This window comes from Hemiscyllium ocellatum, unplaced genomic scaffold (assembly GCF_020745735.1).
Source record: "Hemiscyllium ocellatum isolate sHemOce1 unplaced genomic scaffold, sHemOce1.pat.X.cur. scaffold_758_pat_ctg1, whole genome shotgun sequence".
Lineage (NCBI taxonomy): Eukaryota > Metazoa > Chordata > Chondrichthyes > Orectolobiformes > Hemiscylliidae > Hemiscyllium > Hemiscyllium ocellatum.
The window spans coordinates 130,733-151,083 of NW_026869218.1; the positions used below are offsets into that span (position 1 = coordinate 130,733).

At 45.1% G+C, this 20,351-nt stretch overlaps 5 non-coding genes across 5 annotated transcripts; all 5 read right to left on the reverse strand.

Moving 5' to 3' along the window:
• Positions 1-472: 472 nt before the first annotated feature.
• On the reverse strand, positions 473-553 carry trnal-uag (transfer RNA leucine (anticodon UAG)). Its single transcript has one exon. It is a non-coding gene; the product is annotated as a tRNA-Leu (tRNA).
• Positions 554-3,383: 2,830 nt separating this feature from the next.
• On the reverse strand, positions 3,384-3,465 carry trnal-uag (transfer RNA leucine (anticodon UAG)). The gene has a single exon. It is a non-coding gene; the product is annotated as a tRNA-Leu (tRNA).
• A 2,832-nt stretch (positions 3,466-6,297) lies between these two features.
• Positions 6,298-6,379, reverse strand: trnal-uag (transfer RNA leucine (anticodon UAG)). Its single transcript has one exon. It is a non-coding gene; the product is annotated as a tRNA-Leu (tRNA).
• A 2,831-nt stretch (positions 6,380-9,210) lies between these two features.
• Positions 9,211-9,292, reverse strand: trnal-uag (transfer RNA leucine (anticodon UAG)). Its single transcript has one exon. It is a non-coding gene; the product is annotated as a tRNA-Leu (tRNA).
• A 2,832-nt stretch (positions 9,293-12,124) lies between these two features.
• On the reverse strand, positions 12,125-12,206 carry trnal-uag (transfer RNA leucine (anticodon UAG)). Its single transcript has one exon. It is a non-coding gene; the product is annotated as a tRNA-Leu (tRNA).
• Positions 12,207-20,351: the final 8,145 nt, after the last annotated feature.

A 20,351-nucleotide genomic window follows, 5' to 3' on the forward strand; every position in this document is an offset into this window, starting at 1 on the left:
AGAGAAAAGAAAGAACATAATAAGAATGGCCACAAAAAAGTAATTTCACCAAACACAGTCTCGATTAGATTACCATTCCCTCAGGGGTCTCCGGACAGAAACGAAGAAATTGGAGAAATTCAATAGCATATGACATCAAAATTCATCGGAACGATTTTCCCCCACTCGCCAGAAAGCCAAATAACGATGAATCGACTCAACGCCAGGACTTTGTTTCACAACAGCGATGAAATAGCAGTCACCATTCGGTTCCAGTAAAATCTCAACATGCTTGGAACGTAAAGCAACAGTAGAGATGTTTGCAATTTTCCACGCGGGAGACGAACACGATCATGACAGCAGAGGAAATTTGGCACTTTCCCACTCGACAGTTAATTCCCAGGAAACAAATCGAATTTTGTTCCGAACGAAACAACACAGTGGTGGCAACAGCATTTCAACAAGCTGCACCGTTGCAGTCGATCAGCAGTAATGGCAGTGGTGGGATTCGAACCACGCCCCTGTCGAGACTGGAACCTAAATCCAGCGCCTTAGACCGCTCGGCCACACTACCAACTGCGCCAGTTCCCCATTTTCTTTCACTTCCAATTGAGCTCCTGCATAACAACAGATGGAAAGTCAAGTGAAAAGGGTTCCATGATCCCTCTCGGACTCGCACGGCTGCGTGGATGTGCCCGGCTACAATATCAATTTCGCAGCAGATAATGATAGCCCATCAATCCGGATAAAAATCAATGGTAAAGCTGAGGCTATCTTCTCAGACTCTTTTCAACTACAAATGTATCTGTGAGTGCGTGAGCATACATGTTCGCTTATGATTTGGTCAAATAACCATGAACTGCTTGACATTACTGCAATTTCGATTCTTACTTTGCTAAATGATTTCACCCATTGCTCGAAATAGGACAACTTTCACGTTTACACGGAACATGAAACACACCGGACTACAGGGAAAATAAACAAAGCTGAGCAGGCCGTGTTCCACATCATACCGTGCAGCATAGTTTCAGTCACTGTGTCTGTTTTGTAGAATAATAGTCCCAAAGAATGTTCTCCACACTAACACCGGAGGTAGCATTACAATCCGAGAACGACCGATCACATTGTGAGGATGCTCTGACCTCGGGGCCAGTTCGAGATGCCACTTTCCTTGCCTTTTATGCAATTGGCTGCAGGGATGTTCACACCTGGACATGAGCCACATCGACATCAACTGAGTTGGAAACCTGCGTGGGAATCGACGAGAAGCGACTCAAAAAATCTTGCTAAATTCCATGGTGCTTATTAGAAATGCAGTTTCTGTTCACCTCAATTTAAAAGGCAGTTTCTGAACAGAGGAACTGAAATCAAAAGCTAATTATCTCACCCCACCCCCACTCCGGGAGTGGTGCTAACTGCACTTGATTGCTTTTTGTTCTCGATGTGAAGAGCTCTCACGCCTGAGTCACCTTCACGCCTCTTGTTGCTGAGTGACTCAAAAAGAAGGAGTTTCAACAGAGCTGCAACTGCCTCACTTTCCCAGTCGCTCTCCCCGTTTACATTTTCCTGCTCATCAGTGATTTAATGAAAACCAAAAGGATGCGATGTTATTCTGCAGCCTCTTTGTCGATTCCTCCGTTTAAATTCCAACATGGCTTAGATCTCGGGGCGCACCTTAATGCTAGCTTTGAAAGCACAGGTCCAGAGCTTCCTCTGAGAGTGCAATTTCTTTCATTGCTGTTGCTGATTGAATGAGCCACTAACGTGCGAACTGCTCCAAAACATGATGCAGGACCTCTGGTGCCAATTCTCGCACTTTGAATAACGACAGACAGCTTCCAAATGAGGCCTTTCAGATACGACTTTGGGGTACATTTGGCAGACAGAATAGTTCAGGAATCCGTGGTGCACTGTGACACCAGCGCATCACCTTCTTCCCTGTCTTTGAACCGGGCCGCCTCAGCAAGGAATGCAAATGCAGTATTGCTCTTCGTGGAAGGATCGGTAACTACACTCTCAAACTGAATGGCACATGATCAGAAGCAGTTTGTAGAATATCTTTACAATGCTCTGCACAGTAATCAAATGGAAATGCATTGCATTTCACTACGAGAGCAGATTTGTTCAAGCAAATTCGAAGGCAGGTTTGCAGATGGGAAAGCAAGCAGGAAAGCTCCGTTCTTGTCCATGTAAAAGGCTGCAGATGAAGAACAAAACAGTTTCGACCGCGGGAACCTATCTTGCGGAAGGTGAACGTGCTGATCACTATGCTACAGAAACAAGCCCACAGCCGCCCTGCTGCAGCTCAGTGGTATCCGACACTGAAAGTTGAAGACGTTCTACCTTTCACCTTTCTGTTTCCAAATGCTCGTTGTTTCATGGGAGTTGTTTCATTTTGGCTGTGTGGTATGCATGGACGAGATACACCGAAGTATCTGTTTTCACGCGGTGTAGCCCAATAACGTTGTGTTGCTTACACCGGCTTTAAAAGGATAACTTTTTAGCCGAGCTGGCCGTCGCAGTCTGTGGCACAATCATTTAGTCTGTTCGACTGCTCACTGGAAAGGTAGTATTGTGAAACACTGCAGAAACGAAGGACTTCCTTACTTTTGCTCCGACTGACCATACTCTGTGAAATTTTCCAGATTCTCAGTTGAGGAGTTTTTGCAGCTGGAAATTACCTCAGAAAGCCTGTTAATTCGTAATGTCTTGAACGAATCGCAAAACAGAAAACATTTGGCACGCAACACAAACAAAACTGGCAAACCAAATGCATTTTCAGATACAGTGAGCATGAATGCTAAATGTGAGACACTCCGAGGGCATGAGCCGTAAAGTAATCTCACAACTAACAACAGGGCAATTCCAAATTACTTTTCAATGATACTTGAGCCTCAGTGCACCACCATATCACAGACAATGCTGAAAAGAGAGAAAGAAAGAACATAATAAGAATGGGCCACAAAAAGTGAATTTCACCAATCACAGTCTCGATTAGATTACCTTTCCCTTCAGGGGTCTCCGGGACAGAAACGAAGGAAATTGGAGAAATTCAATAGCATATGACATCAAAATTCATCGGAACGATTTTCCCACTCGCCAGAAAGCCAAATAACGATGAATCGACTCACCGCAGGACTTTGTTTCACAACAGCGATGAAATAGCAGTCACCATTCGGTTCCAGTAAAATCTCAACATGCTTGGAACGTAAAGCAACAGTAGAGATGTTTGCAATTTTCCACGCGGGAGACGAACACGATCATGACAGCAGAGGAAATTTGGCACTTTCCCACTCGACAGTTAATTCCCAGGGAAACAAATCGAATTTTGTTCCGAACGAAACAACATCAGTGGTGGCAACAGCATTTCAACAAGCTGCACCGTTGCAGTCGATCAGCAGTAATGGCAGTGGTGGGATTCGAACCCACGCCCCTGTCGAGACTGGAACCTAAATCCAGCGCCTTAGACCGCTCGGCCACACTACCAACTGCGCCAGTTCCCCATTTTCTTTCACTTCCAATTGAGCTCCTGCATAACAACAGATGGAAAGTCAAGTGAAAAGGGTTCCATGATCCCTCTCGGACTCGCACGGCTGCGTGGATGTGCCCGGCTACAATATCAATTTCGCAGCAGATAATGATAGCCCATCAATCCGGATAAAAATCAATGGTAAAGCTGAGGCTATCTTCTCAGACTCTTTTCAACTACAAATGTATCTGTGAGTGCGTGAGCATACATGTTCGCTTATGATTTGGTCAAATAACCATGAACTGCTTGACATTACTGCAATTTCGATTCTTACTTTGCTAAATGATTTCACCCATTGCTCGAAATAGGACAACTTTCACGTTTACACGGAACATGAAACACACCGGACTACAGGGAAAATAAACAAAGCTGAGCAGGCCGTGTTCCACATCATACCGTGCAGCATAGTTTCAGTCACTGTGTCTGTTTTGTAGAATAATAGTCCCAAAGAATGTTCTCCACACTAACACCGGAGGTAGCATTACAATCCGAGAACGACCGATCACATTGTGAGGATGCTCTGACCTCGGGGCCAGTTCGAGATGCCACTTTCCTTGCCTTTTATGCAATTGGCTGCAGGGATGTTCACACCTGGACATGAGCCACATCGACATCAACTGAGTTGGAAACCTGCGTGGGAATCGACGAGAAGCGACTCAAAAAATCTTGCTAAATTCCATGGTGCTTATTAGAAATGCAGTTTCTGTTCACCTCAATTTAAAAGGCAGTTTCTGAACAGAGGAACTGAAATCAAAAGCTAATTATCTCACCCCACCCCCACTCCGGGAGTGGTGCTAACTGCACTTGATTGCTTTTTGTTCTCGATGTGAAGAGCTCTCACGCCTGAGTCACCTTCACGCCTCTTGTTGCTGAGTGACTCAAAAAGAAGGAGTTTCAACAGAGCTGCAACTGCCTCACTTTCCCAGTCGCTCTCCCCGTTTACATTTTCCTGCTCATCAGTGATTTAATGAAAACCAAAAGGATGCGATGTTATTCTGCAGCCTCTTTGTCGATTCCTCCGTTTAAATTCCAACATGGCTTAGATCTCGGGGCGCACCTTAATGCTAGCTTTGAAAGCACAGGTCCAGAGCTTCCTCTGAGAGTGCAATTTCTTTCATTGCTGTTGCTGATTGAATGAGCCACTAACGTGCGAACTGCTCCAAAACATGATGCAGGACCTCTGGTGCCAATTCTCGCACTTTGAATAACGACAGACAGCTTCCAAATGAGGCCTTTCAGATACGACTTTGGGGTACATTTGGCAGACAGAATAGTTCAGGAATCCGTGGTGCACTGTGACACCAGCGCATCACCTTCTTCCCTGTCTTTGAACCGGGCCGCCTCAGCAAGGAATGCAAATGCAGTATTGCTCTTCGTGGAAGGATCGGTAACTACACTCTCAAACTGAATGGCACATGATCAGAAGCAGTTTGTAGAATATCTTTACAATGCTCTGCACAGTAATCAAATGGAAATGCATTGCATTTCACTACGAGAGCAGATTTGTTCAAGCAAATTCGAAGGCAGGTTTGCAGATGGGAAAGCAAGCAGGAAAGCTCCGTTCTTGTCCATGTAAAAGGCTGCAGATGAAGAACAAAACAGTTTCGACCGCGGGAACCTATCTTGCGGAAGGTGAACGTGCTGATCACTATGCTACAGAAACAAGCCCACAGCCGCCCCTGCTGCAGCTCAGTGGTATCCGACACTGAAAGTTGAAGACGTTCTACCTTTCACCTTTCTGTTTCCAAATGCTCGTTGTTTCATGGGAGTTGTTTAATTTTGGCTGTGTGGTATGCATGGACGAGATACACCGAAGTATCTGTTTTCACGCGGTGTAGCCCAATAACGTTGTGTTGCTTACACCGGCTTTAAAAGGATAACTTTTTAGCCGAGCTGGCCGTCGCAGTCTGTGGCACAATCATTTAGTCTGTTCGACTGCTCACTGGAAAGGTAGTATTGTGAAACACTGCAGAAACGAAGGACTTCCTTACTTTTGCTCCGACTGACCATACTCTGTGAAATTTTCCCAGATTCTCAGTTGAGGAGTTTTTGCAGCTGGAAATTACCTCAGAAAGCCTGTTAATTCGTAATGTATTGAACGAATCGCAAAACAGAAAACATTTGGCACGCAACACAAACAAAACTGGCAAACCAAATGCATTTTCAGATACAGTGAGCATGAATGCTAAATGTGAGACACTCCGAGGGCATGAGCCGTAAAGTAATCTCACAACTAACAACAGGGCAATTCCAAATTACTTTTCAATGATACTTGAGCCTCAGTGCACCACCATATCACAGACAATGCTGAAAAGAGAGAAAGAAAGAACATAATAAGAATGGGCCACAAAAAGTGAATTTCACCAATCACAGTCTCGATTAGATTACCTTTCCCTTCAGGGGTCTCCGGGACAGAAACGAAGGAAATTGGAGAAATTCAATAGCATATGACATCAAAATTCATCGGAACGATTTTCCCACTCGCCAGAAAGCCAAATAACGATGAATCGACTCACCGCAGGACTTTGTTTCACAACAGCGATGAAATAGCAGTCACCATTCGGTTCCAGTAAAATCTCAACATGCTTGGAACGTAAAGCAACAGTAGAGATGTTTGCAATTTTCCACGCGGGAGACGAACACGATCATGACAGCAGAGGAAATTTGGCACTTTCCCACTCGACAGTTAATTCCCAGGGAAACAAATCGAATTTTGTTCTGAACGAAACAACATCAGTGGTGGCAACAGCATTTCAACAAGCTGCACCCTTGCAGTCGATCAGCAGCAATGGCAGTGGTGGGATTCGAACCCACGCCCCTGTCGAGACTGGAACCTAAATCCAGCGCCTTAGACCGCTCGGCCACACTACCAACTGCGCCAGTTCCCCATTTTCTTTCACTTCCAATTGAGCTCCTGCATAACAACAGATGGAAAGTCAAGTGAAAAGGGTTCCATGATCCCTCTCGGACTCGCACGGCTGCGTGGATGTGCCCGGCTACAATATCAATTTCGCAGCAGATAATGATAGCCCATCAATCCGGATAAAAATCAATGGTAAGCTGAGGCTATCTTCTCAGACTCTTTTCAACTACAAATGTATCTGTGAGTGCGTGAGCATACATGTTCGCTTATGATTTGGTCAAATAACCATGAACTGCTTGACATTACTGCAATTTCGATTCTTACTTTGCTAAATGATTTCACCCATTGCTCGAAATAGGACAACTTTCACGTTTACACGGAACATGAAACACACCGGACTACAGGGAAAATAAACAAAGCTGAGCAGGCCGTGTTCCACATCATACCGTGCAGCATAGTTTCAGTCACTGTGTCTGTTTTGTAGAATAATAGTCCCAAAGAATGTTCTCCACACTAACACCGGAGGTAGCATTACAATCCGAGAACGACCGATCACATTGTGAGGATGCTCTGACCTCGGGGCCAGTTCGAGATGCCACTTTCCTTGCCTTTTATGCAATTGGCTGCAGGGATGTTCACACCTGGACATGAGCCACATCGACATCAACTGAGTTGGAAACCTGCGTGGGAATCGACGAGAAGCGACTCAAAAAATCTTGCTAAATTCCATGGTGCTTATTAGAAATGCAGTTTCTGTTCACCTCAATTTAAAAGGCAGTTTCTGAACAGAGGAACTGAAATCAAAAGCTAATTATCTCACCCCACCCCCACTCCGGGAGTGGTGCTAACTGCACTTGATTGCTTTTTGTTCTCGATGTGAAGAGCTCTCACGCCTGAGTCACCTTCACGCCTCTTGTTGCTGAGTGACTCAAAAAGAAGGAGTTTCAACAGAGCTGCAACTGCCTCACTTTCCCAGTCGCTCTCCCCGTTTACATTTTCCTGCTCATCAGTGATTTAATGAAAACCAAAAGGATGCGATGTTATTCTGCAGCCTCTTTGTCGATTCCTCCGTTTAAATTCCAACATGGCTTAGATCTCGGGGCGCACCTTAATGCTAGCTTTGAAAGCACAGGTCCAGAGCTTCCTCTGAGAGTGCAATTTCTTTCATTGCTGTTGCTGATTGAATGAGCCACTAACGTGCGAACTGCTCCAAAACATGATGCAGGACCTCTGGTGCCAATTCTCGCACTTTGAATAACGACAGACAGCTTCCAAATGAGGCCTTTCAGATACGACTTTGGGGTACATTTGGCAGACAGAATAGTTCAGGAATCCGTGGTGCACTGTGACACCAGCGCATCACCTTCTTCCCTGTCTTTGAACCGGGCCGCCTCAGCAAGGAATGCAAATGCAGTATTGCTCTTCGTGGAAGGATCGGTAACTACACTCTCAAACTGAATGGCACATGATCAGAAGCAGTTTGTAGAATATCTTTACAATGCTCTGCACAGTAATCAAATGGAAATGCATTGCATTTCACTACGAGAGCAGATTTGTTCAAGCAAATTCGAAGGCAGGTTTGCAGATGGGAAAGCAAGCAGGAAAGCTCCGTTCTTGTCCATGTAAAAGGCTGCAGATGAAGAACAAAACAGTTTCGACCGCGGGAACCTATCTTGCGGAAGGTGAACGTGCTGATCACTATGCTACAGAAACAAGCCCACAGCCGCCCCTGCTGCAGCTCAGTGGTATCCGACACTGAAAGTTGAAGACGTTCTACCTTTCACCTTTCTGTTTCCAAATGCTCGTTGTTTCATGGGAGTTGTTTAATTTTGGCTGTGTGGTATGCATGGACGAGATACACCGAAGTATCTGTTTTCACGCGGTGTAGCCCAATAACGTTGTGTTGCTTACACCGGCTTTAAAAGGATAACTTTTTAGCCGAGCTGGCCGTCGCAGTCTGTGGCACAATCATTTAGTCTGTTCGACTGCTCACTGGAAAGGTAGTATTGTGAAACACTGCAGAAACGAAGGACTTCCTTACTTTTGCTCCGACTGACCATACTCTGTGAAATTTTCCCAGATTCTCAGTTGAGGAGTTTTTGCAGCTGGAAATTACCTCAGAAAGCCTGTTAATTCGTAATGTCTTGAACGAATCGCAAAACAGAAAACATTTGGCACGCAACACAAACAAAACTGGCAAACCAAATGCATTTTCAGATACAGTGAGCATGAATGCTAAATGTGAGACACTCCGAGGGCATGAGCCGTAAAGTAATCTCACAACTAACAACAGGGCAATTCCAAATTACTTTTCAATGATACTTGAGCCTCAGTGCACCACCATATCACAGACAATGCTGAAAAGAGAGAAAGAAAGAACATAATAAGAATGGGCCACAAAAAGTGAATTTCACCAATCACAGTCTCGATTAGATTACCTTTCCCTTCAGGGGTCTCCGGGACAGAAACGAAGGAAATTGGAGAAATTCAATAGCATATGACATCAAAATTCATCGGAACGATTTTCCCACTCGCCAGAAAGCCAAATAACGATGAATCGACTCACCGCAGGACTTTGTTTCACAACAGCGATGAAATAGCAGTCACCATTCGGTTCCAGTAAAATCTCAACATGCTTGGAACGTAAAGCAACAGTAGAGATGTTTGCAATTTTCCACGCGGGAGACGAACACGATCATGACAGCAGAGGAAATTTGGCACTTTCCCACTCGACAGTTAATTCCCAGGGAAACAAATCGAATTTTGTTCTGAACGAAACAACATCAGTGGTGGCAACAGCATTTCAACAAGCTGCACCGTTGCAGTCGATCAGCAGCAATGGCAGTGGTGGGATTCGAACCCACGCCCCTGTCGAGACTGGAACCTAAATCCAGCGCCTTAGACCGCTCGGCCACACTACCAACTGCGCCAGTTCCCCATTTTCTTTCACTTCCAATTGAGCTCCTGCATAACAACAGATGGAAAGTCAAGTGAAAAGGGTTCCATGATCCCTCTCGGACTCGCACGGCTGCGTGGATGTGCCCGGCTACAATATCAATTTCGCAGCAGATAATGATAGCCCATCAATCCGGATAAAAATCAATGGTAAAGCTGAGGCTATCTTCTCAGACTCTTTTCAACTACAAATGTATCTGTGAGTGCGTGAGCATACATGTTCGCTTATGATTTGGTCAAATAACCATGAACTGCTTGACATTACTGCAATTTCGATTCTTACTTTGCTAAATGATTTCACCCATTGCTCGAAATAGGACAACTTTCACGTTTACACGGAACATGAAACACACCGGACTACAGGGAAAATAAACAAAGCTGAGCAGGCCGTGTTCCACATCATACCGTGCAGCATAGTTTCAGTCACTGTGTCTGTTTTGTAGAATAATAGTCCCAAAGAATGTTCTCCACACTAACACCGGAGGTAGCATTACAATCCGAGAACGACCGATCACATTGTGAGGATGCTCTGACCTCGGGGCCAGTTCGAGATGCCACTTTCCTTGCCTTTTATGCAATTGGCTGCAGGGATGTTCACACCTGGACATGAGCCACATCGACATCAACTGAGTTGGAAACCTGCGTGGGAATCGACGAGAAGCGACTCAAAAAATCTTGCTAAATTCCATGGTGCTTATTAGAAATGCAGTTTCTGTTCACCTCAATTTAAAAGGCAGTTTCTGAACAGAGGAACTGAAATCAAAAGCTAATTATCTCACCCCACCCCCACTCCGGGAGTGGTGCTAACTGCACTTGATTGCTTTTTGTTCTCGATGTGAAGAGCTCTCACGCCTGAGTCACCTTCACGCCTCTTGTTGCTGAGTGACTCAAAAAGAAGGAGTTTCAACAGAGCTGCAACTGCCTCACTTTCCCAGTCGCTCTCCCCGTTTACATTTTCCTGCTCATCAGTGATTTAATGAAAACCAAAAGGATGCGATGTTATTCTGCAGCCTCTTTGTCGATTCCTCCGTTTAAATTCCAACATGGCTTAGATCTCGGGGCGCACCTTAATGCTAGCTTTGAAAGCACAGGTCCAGAGCTTCCTCTGAGAGTGCAATTTCTTTCATTGCTGTTGCTGATTGAATGAGCCACTAACGTGCGAACTGCTCCAAAACATGATGCAGGACCTCTGGTGCCAATTCTCGCACTTTGAATAACGACAGACAGCTTCCAAATGAGGCCTTTCAGATACGACTTTGGGGTACATTTGGCAGACAGAATAGTTCAGGAATCCGTGGTGCACTGTGACACCAGCGCATCACCTTCTTCCCTGTCTTTGAACCGGGCCGCCTCAGCAAGGAATGCAAATGCAGTATTGCTCTTCGTGGAAGGATCGGTAACTACACTCTCAAACTGAATGGCACATGATCAGAAGCAGTTTGTAGAATATCTTTACAATGCTCTGCACAGTAATCAAATGGAAATGCATTGCATTTCACTACGAGAGCAGATTTGTTCAAGCAAATTCGAAGGCAGGTTTGCAGATGGGAAAGCAAGCAGGAAAGCTCCGTTCTTGTCCATGTAAAAGGCTGCAGATGAAGAACAAAACAGTTTCGACCGCGGGAACCTATCTTGCGGAAGGTGAACGTGCTGATCACTATGCTACAGAAACAAGCCCACAGCCGCCCCTGCTGCAGCTCAGTGGTATCCGACACTGAAAGTTGAAGACGTTCTACCTTTCACCTTTCTGTTTCCAAATGCTCGTTGTTTCATGGGAGTTGTTTCATTTTGGCTGTGTGGTATGCATGGACGAGATACACCGAAGTATCTGTTTTCACGCGGTGTAGCCCAATAACGTTGTGTTGCTTACACCGGCTTTAAAAGGATAACTTTTTAGCCGAGCTGGCCGTCGCAGTCTGTGGCACAATCATTTAGTCTGTTCGACTGCTCACTGGAAAGGTAGTATTGTGAAACACTGCAGAAACGAAGGACTTCCTTACTTTTGCTCCGACTGACCATACTCTGTGAAATTTTCCCAGATTCTCAGTTGAGGAGTTTTTGCAGCTGGAAATTACCTCAGAAAGCCTGTTAATTCGTAATGTATTGAACGAATCGCAAAACAGAAAACATTTGGCACGCAACACAAACAAAACTGGCAAACCAAATGCATTTTCAGATACAGTGAGCATGAATGCTAAATGTGAGACACTCCGAGGGCATGAGCCGTAAAGTAATCTCACAACTAACAACAGGGCAATTCCAAATTACTTTTCAATGATACTTGAGCCTCAGTGCACCACCATATCACAGACAATGCTGAAAAGAGAGAAAGAAAGAACATAATAAGAATGGGCCACAAAAAGTGAATTTCACCAATCACAGTCTCGATTAGATTACCTTTCCCTTCAGGGGTCTCCGGGACAGAAACGAAGGAAATTGGAGAAATTCAATAGCATATGACATCAAAATTCATCGGAACGATTTTCCCACTCGCCAGAAAGCCAAATAACGATGAATCGACTCACCGCAGGACTTTGTTTCACAACAGCGATGAAATAGCAGTCACCATTCGGTTCCAGTAAAATCTCAACATGCTTGGAACGTAAAGCAACAGTAGAGATGTTTGCAATTTTCCACGCGGGAGACGAACACGATCGTGACAGCAGAGGAAATTTGGCACTTTCCCACTCGACAGTTAATTCCCAGGGAAACAAATCGAATTTTGTTCTGAACGAAACAACATCAGTGGTGGCAACAGCATTTCAACAAGCTGCACCGTTGCAGTCGATCAGCAGCAATGGCAGTGGTGGGATTCGAACCCACGCCCCTGTCGAGACTGGAACCTAAATCCAGCGCCTTAGACCGCTCGGCCACACTACCAACTGCGCCAGTTCCCCATTTTCTTTCACTTCCAATTGAGCTCCTGCATAACAACAGATGGAAAGTCAAGTGAAAAGGGTTCCATGATCCCTCTCGGACTCGCACGGCTGCGTGGATGTGCCCGGCTACAATATCAATTTCGCAGCAGATAATGATAGCCCATCAATCCGGATAAAAATCAATGGTAAAGCTGAGGCTATCTTCTCAGACTCTTTTCAACTACAAATGTATCTGTGAGTGCGTGAGCATACATGTTCGCTTATGATTTGGTCAAATAACCATGAACTGCTTGACATTACTGCAATTTCGATTCTTACTTTGCTAAATGATTTCACCCATTGCTCGAAATAGGACAACTTTCACGTTTACACGGAACATGAAACACACCGGACTACAGGGAAAATAAACAAAGCTGAGCAGGCCGTGTTCCACATCATACCGTGCAGCATAGTTTCAGTCACTGTGTCTGTTTTGTAGAATAATAGTCCCAAAGAATGTTCTCCACACTAACACCGGAGGTAGCATTACAATCCGAGAACGACCGATCACATTGTGAGGATGCTCTGACCTCGGGGCCAGTTCGAGATGCCACTTTCCTTGCCTTTTATGCAATTGGCTGCAGGGATGTTCACACCTGGACATGAGCCACATCGACATCAACTGAGTTGGAAACCTGCGTGGGAATCGACGAGAAGCGACTCAAAAAATCTTGCTAAATTCCATGGTGCTTATTAGAAATGCAGTTTCTGTTCACCTCAATTTAAAAGGCAGTTTCTGAACAGAGGAACTGAAATCAAAAGCTAATTATCTCACCCCACCCCCACTCCGGGAGTGGTGCTAACTGCACTTGATTGCTTTTTGTTCTCGATGTGAAGAGCTCTCACGCCTGAGTCACCTTCACGCCTCTTGTTGCTGAGTGACTCAAAAAGAAGGAGTTTCAACAGAGCTGCAACTGCCTCACTTTCCCAGTCGCTCTCCCCGTTTACATTTTCCTGCTCATCAGTGATTTAATGAAAACCAAAAGGATGCGATGTTATTCTGCAGCCTCTTTGTCGATTCCTCCGTTTAAATTCCAACATGGCTTAGATCTCGGGGCGCACCTTAATGCTAGCTTTGAAAGCACAGGTCCAGAGCTTCCTCTGAGAGTGCAATTTCTTTCATTGCTGTTGCTGATTGAATGAGCCACTAACGTGCGAACTGCTCCAAAACATGATGCAGGACCTCTGGTGCCAATTCTCGCACTTTGAATAACGACAGACAGCTTCCAAATGAGGCCTTTCAGATACGACTTTGGGGTACATTTGGCAGACAGAATAGTTCAGGAATCCGTGGTGCACTGTGACACCAGCGCATCACCTTCTTCCCTGTCTTTGAACCGGGCCGCCTCAGCAAGGAATGCAAATGCAGTATTGCTCTTCGTGGAAGGATCGGTAACTACACTCTCAAACTGAATGGCACATGATCAGAAGCAGTTTGTAGAATATCTTTACAATGCTCTGCACAGTAATCAAATGGAAATGCATTGCATTTCACTACGAGAGCAGATTTGTTCAAGCAAATTCGAAGGCAGGTTTGCAGATGGGAAAGCAAGCAGGAAAGCTCCGTTCTTGTCCATGTAAAAGGCTGCAGATGAAGAACAAAACAGTTTCGACCGCGGGAACCTATCTTGCGGAAGGTGAACGTGCTGATCACTATGCTACAGAAACAAGCCCACAGCCGCCCCTGCTGCAGCTCAGTGGTATCCGACACTGAAAGTTGAAGACGTTCTACCTTTCACCTTTCTGTTTCCAAATGCTCGTTGTTTCATGGGAGTTGTTTCATTTTGGCTGTGTGGTATGCATGGACGAGATACACCGAAGTATCTGTTTTCACGCGGTGTAGCCCAATAACGTTGTGTTGCTTACACCGGCTTTAAAAGGATAACTTTTTAGCCGAGCTGGCCGTCGCAGTCTGTGGCACAATCATTTAGTCTGTTCGACTGCTCACTGGAAAGGTAGTATTGTGAAACACTGCAGAAACGAAGGACTTCCTTACTTTTGCTCCGACTGACCATACTCTGTGAAATTTTCCCAGATTCTCAGTTGAGGAGTTTTTGCAGCTGGAAATTACCTCAGAAAGCCTGTTAATTCGTAATGTATTGAACGAATCGCAAAACAGAAAACATTTGGCACGCAACACAAACAAAACTGGCAAACCAAATGCATTTTCAGATACAGTGAGCATGAATGCTAAATGTGAGACACTCCGAGGGCATGAGCCGTAAAGTAATCTCACAACTAACAACAGGGCAATTCCAAATTACTTTTCAATGATACTTGAGCCTCAGTGCACCACCATATCACAGACAATGCTGAAAAGAGAGAAAGAAAGAACATAATAAGAATGGGCCACAAAAAGTGAATTTCACCAATCACAGTCTCGATTAGATTACCTTTCCCTTCAGGGGTCTCCGGGACAGAAACGAAGGAAATTGGAGAAATTCAATAGCATATGACATCAAAATTCATCGGAACGATTTTCCCACTCGCCAGAAAGCCAAATAACGATGAATCGACTCACCGCAGGACTTTGTTTCACAACAGCGATGAAATAGCAGTCACCATTCGGTTCCAGTAAAATCTCAACATGCTTGGAACGTAAAGCAACAGTAGAGATGTTTGCAATTTTCCACGCGGGAGACGAACACGATCGTGACAGCAGAGGAAATTTGGCACTTTCCCACTCGACAGTTAATTCCCAGGGAAACAAATCGAATTTTGTTCTGAACGAAACAACATCAGTGGTGGCAACAGCATTTCAACAAGCTGCACCGTTGCAGTCGATCAGCAGCAATGGCAGTGGTGGGATTCGAACCCACGCCCCTGTCGAGACTGGAACCTAACTCCCGCGCTTTAGACCGCTCGGCCACACTACCAACTGCGCCAGTTCCCCATTTTCTTTCACTTCCAATTGAGCTCCTGCATAACAACACTCTGGTGATATCACTCAGGATCTCTCCATGTGGTATGCCTCACTGTGTGGGTCTAATTGCTGCCTCTGTCAGCGAGTCTCGCTCTTGCAGCTACTCCAGATCCTGAGGCAACAAAATGGTTCACTCCACAGAGACGCAGCAGCACAGGCCAGGGATGGAGACTGGGACTTTCCATATATCTATGGGACTCTGTGCCGTTCTCCATATGTAACCCTCATTGTATCAGCCTAATTTCCCATTCTCTCTCTCTCTCTGTCTCCTGTAGGTTCCCAGAAAGTTCCTGACTCAATTGACTTCCCAAATGCTGGGTGTCTCGTACATTACCACATTGAAGATGGTTAGTCAGCCAGAGAGACAAAGGGCAGGGAGATCTGGAGTCTTCAATAAATCCTGCAGAGAGGTAAGATCACTCACAGTGCACAGAGCAGGGAGCAATGAGAGGGCTCCTAACATCGCTAACAAGACATGACACAGATACAGTGCTGGAGGGGGAGCACAGTACAGAGACACACCTGAGGCTCAATCACTGCCCCCACTGTTAGTTTTGTTGTTTTGAGAAAGCATATAGAGTTCACAATTATCCATCCAGGTCTGTGCTGTCTTAGTGAGCATCAGTACAACAGAGGGAAAAGCGGCCTCCCACAAGAGGGAGGGAATGCTGCATGGGATCTTTCTGTTCTGTATTCCCTCTCCAACACTGTATCTACAGCATGTCAGTGTCTTCAATAATTTTTAACTCCTATAACAGCTCCTGTCCCTGTAACCTCCTCCCTTCCCCTACATTCCCTCCACATATTTGAAATATGCTGCATTCCGGACTATCATCTCTATTGCTGCAACTTGGTTCAGTCTCTGCAACATGCCTTATCTCGATACTCTCCCCCTCCAATGATAAAGTCATACAGCATGAAAACAGAACCTTCAATGCAACTAGTCCATGTCCATGTTGACCATGGTTCCTGAACGAGTGACATTTCCCTGCATTTGATCCATATCCCTTCAAACCTTCTCCTCTCCATGTTCCTACCTAAATATATTTTCCATGGTGTACTTGCACTTTTCTCTCCCATTTCTCTGACAGCTCATTCAATACGTGCACCATCCTCTGTGTGGGAAATGTTCTCCTCCGGTCCATTTTAAGCATTTCCTCTCTCACCTCATATTTATGCCCTCTAGTATGGGATCCCCTACCCGGGGATAGAGACCTTCACTATTCACCCTACGTATACGCCCTGTGGTTTTATAATCCTTTATAATCCTTTATAAGCTCACCCCTCAGCCACCTACGCCCAAGGGAAATGTGAAGGACGACACAAATATCTCTGCCACTTTCTCTGCTGCAACTTTGCCACAATGTTCTGGGATACACTTGTTCAGGACCTGGGGCTTTCTCTACCTTTGTGTTCTAAGATCTCCAGCACCACCTCTTCTGTAATGGGGACTCTTTATAAGGCATCACTGATTATTTCCCTTTGTTTCCAAGTCTTTGTCCATAGTACGTACTGACATGAAATGTTCATTTAGGCTCTCCACCACCTCCTGTGGTTCCACGCATGGATGGCCTCGTTGATCTGTTGTCTCTCCAGTTGCTCTTTTGTTCGTGCATGCTGTAGGATCTCTTTGCATACTCTTAACCTTATCTGTCAAATATATCTCATCCCAACGTTTTGTTTTCCAACTTATCCATCCTCTCCTTTCAAGTCAAACCCTCCAGTATCAGTAACATCTTTGTCAATCTTTCCTCCATTTTCAGTTTGAGAATATGCTTCCCAAAGCAGGAGGATCAGAATTCTACACAGTCCTCCATCTGGAGACCCAGCAATGTCTGAAACTGCCATATCATGATGTATCAACTCATGTACTCAATGCTCTGTTCCATGAGGGGAAATGTGTCACATGCTGCTTTCCCTGGCCTGTCCACCTGCGATGCCACTTCCAAGGAACAATGTGACTGAAGCTCTTGGACTTTCTGCCTCTCTCTCTCTCTCTCTCTCTGTTTGACAACACGGCCCAGAGCTATTCCATTGATTGTTTTAGTTGTCTCTGGTTTGTTATAACAAAATCCAGCTCCTGAATTCAACTCCACCTTTCATTTGAACAACTGGCTCAGTGGGTTAAGATCACCTTTGATAACTGTATTCACTGCCCACTATAACACTTATTTTACTATCCACAAACTTACTAAAATTAATTCCTATACTCTCGCTTATGTCAATAATGCACATGCGTGACCCCAGCACCAATCCTTATGGCACACCGCTGGTCAGAGGCACCCAGTCTGCACAACAACCCTCTGCCACCATCCTCTGTCTCCTACTATCAAGCCCATTTTGTGTCTGTTTGTCTCGGTCTCCCTGATCCCATGTGATCTAACCTTACTAACCAGTGCACCATGATAAACCCTGTCAAACGCCTTGCTGAAGTTAGGATAGACAACATCTACTGCTCTGCCTTCATCCACCTCCTTGGTCACCTCTTAAACAACCTCTATCAGGTTTGAGAGACACTCCTTTATACGCACAAAGCTTTGCTGACTTACTCTAATCAATCATTGCCTTTCCAAATGCATGTTACGCCTGTCCCACAGAATCACTTCCAACATCACTCACACCACTGACATCAAGCTAATTTGTGTTTATGTCCCTGGCTTTGCCTCACAGCCTTTCCTAAATGCTGGCACAACATTAGCCATAATCCAGGCTCCCAACTCACTCCCCGTGGCTGTCAGTGATAGAAATGTCTTTGTAAGTTTGTTTCCTAATTTACCCCAATGTCCTGGGATGTACTTGACTAGTTCCCAAGGAGTTGTATAATTGCAATGCATTTTAACACCTTTAGCATCTCCTGTGTACATCACTGTTTATTTCCCGGCTTCTCCAGTGTTTTTTCCACAGTCAGTTCTGACATGAAATTTTTGTTTCTGATCTCGCCATTTTCTGTTGTTCCAGACATGGATGGCTTCACTGAACTTTAAGGAATCACATTATGTCTCGAGGTAATCTTCTGTTGTTATTATACTTGTACAATCTCTCTGGATTTTTCTGAACCTTCTCTGCCAAAGCTCTGTCAGGTCCCCTTTGGGCCCTCATGGTTTCCCCCTTAAGAGTATTACTACACCCACAATGTTCTTCAAGGGATTGAGTTAATCCAGCTGGCTGTATATGACATGTATCCCCTTTTGTCTTGACCAGAGCCTCAATATCCCCAGTCATCCAGTATTTCCCACTTATGTCTGCATTGTCCTTCACACTAAAAGGAATATGCTGGCCCTGAAATCTTAATTTATCTCTCTTTTGAAAGAATCCCACTTTACTTGCTAATAGCCTCCACGAATCAACTTTTGGATGGTCTTGTCTAATACCTTCTGGATTGGGGCAAGGTTAGTTTTGACCTTCGACTTGTGGACCAGGCTGTTCTTTTCCATCTCTATTTTCAAACTAATGAAATTATGGTGACTTTGCAAATGTGCTCCCCCACAAACACTTCAGCCCCTTTCACTACCTTGTCTCCCAAAGGGAGGTCAGATTTTATCCCTATCTCCAGTCGGACCAGTTCCATGGATAGAGACAGTTTTCTTGAACACACCGAACAGATTCCTTCAATCCAAGCTCTGAACACTCTTGCAGTCCGAGTCTAGCTTTGGAAAGTTAAAATCCCCGACCATTACAACCCTACCACTCTTACAGATATCTGAGATCTCCGACATATTTGCTGCTCAATTTCCCACTGACTACTGCGGGCCTGTCGTACAGTCATATCAAACTGATTATTCATTCTTATTTCTCAGTTCCACTAACATAGCTTCACTGGGAGATCCCCAGGAATATCCTCTCTCAGTGCTGCAGTGATGTTTTCACTGATCAAAAACTCCATTCCCCCATTCTCTTGCCTCTCCTTCTATCCCTCCTGCTGAAACTGTCCCCTGGAACAGTGATCTGCGAGTCCTGTCCCTCCCTCAGCTGTGTTTCTGGAACTCCTGTGATTTCCCAGTCCCAGGTTCCCATCCATGTCTTGCTTTAATCAGCCTTACCTGTCAGGCATTTTACATCAAAGTAAAAGCAGTTTTCCCTCATTGCCTGCTGTGCTCTTGCCTGGTTATCAATTGAAATTACTCTGTTGAAATCCCGTCCCAGCCTCAACCTTCAGACTGTAGCCTGAGACCATCCTCCTCACTGTGTAGAACACTCTCACCTTTCAAGTCTTTGCAAACCTACTAATGATTCCTTCTGCTTTCATATCCAAGTGATTAATGCCCATAAGTAGCAGCAATGACTCCTGCACAGGCCCCTGTGGTACACCCGCCGGGCAAAGGCTTTCAAACAAAAAGATAACCCTCCACCAATTGTGGATTCAATTTGCCAACTTGCTTTGGATCCCATGGGCTCTTCCCTTTTGGACCAGCCTCCCATGTGGGCCCTTGTCAAAGACCTTAATGAACTCCATGGAACTCACATCATTTGCACTGCACTCATCAATATTTTCAGACACCAATTTAAAAAAAAAACTGAACTGATTTATTCAGACAAGATTTTTCAGTTCTTAGGTCAATGGGATCTCTTCTGGGGTAGAGGTGACCTGTACCAGGGGGATGGTTTGCACTCGAAGCAGGGGTACCAGTATCCCAGAGTGGAGATTTGCTCGTGTTACCGGGCAGGAATTAAACGAGTCTGGCAGGGAGTTGAGACTCTGAATAAGAGAGGGGCCATCAACTCGTCAGGAGAAAATACATCAGCCATCGAGAGCTAGTTTCCTATTCAGGATATCCAGGACACAGTAAAGGGAGGGAAGAGACTTCTGGTTTAAAGGGTATTTATTACAACGCACGAGGCCTGACTGGTAAGGCAGACGAGCTCAGAGCATGGATTGACTCTGGGAACTGGGATATTATAGCCATAACAGAAACATGGCTGAGAGAAGGGCAGGACTGGCAGACCAGTGTTCCAGGATGCAGAAGCTACAGGCTGGACAGAAGGACAAGTAAGTGAGTAGGGGAAGTTGTCCCTTTCATTAGGGAGGACATAGCAACAGTGCTTAGGGACAATATTGTTAAGTGGTATTTGAATGAGGCCATATTTTTACAAGTTAGAAACAAAAAGGGGATGGTCAGTCTGCTGGGATGGTGTTCTAGATCCCCACATAGCCAAAGGATACGAGTGGAGCAATTGCATTGTGAG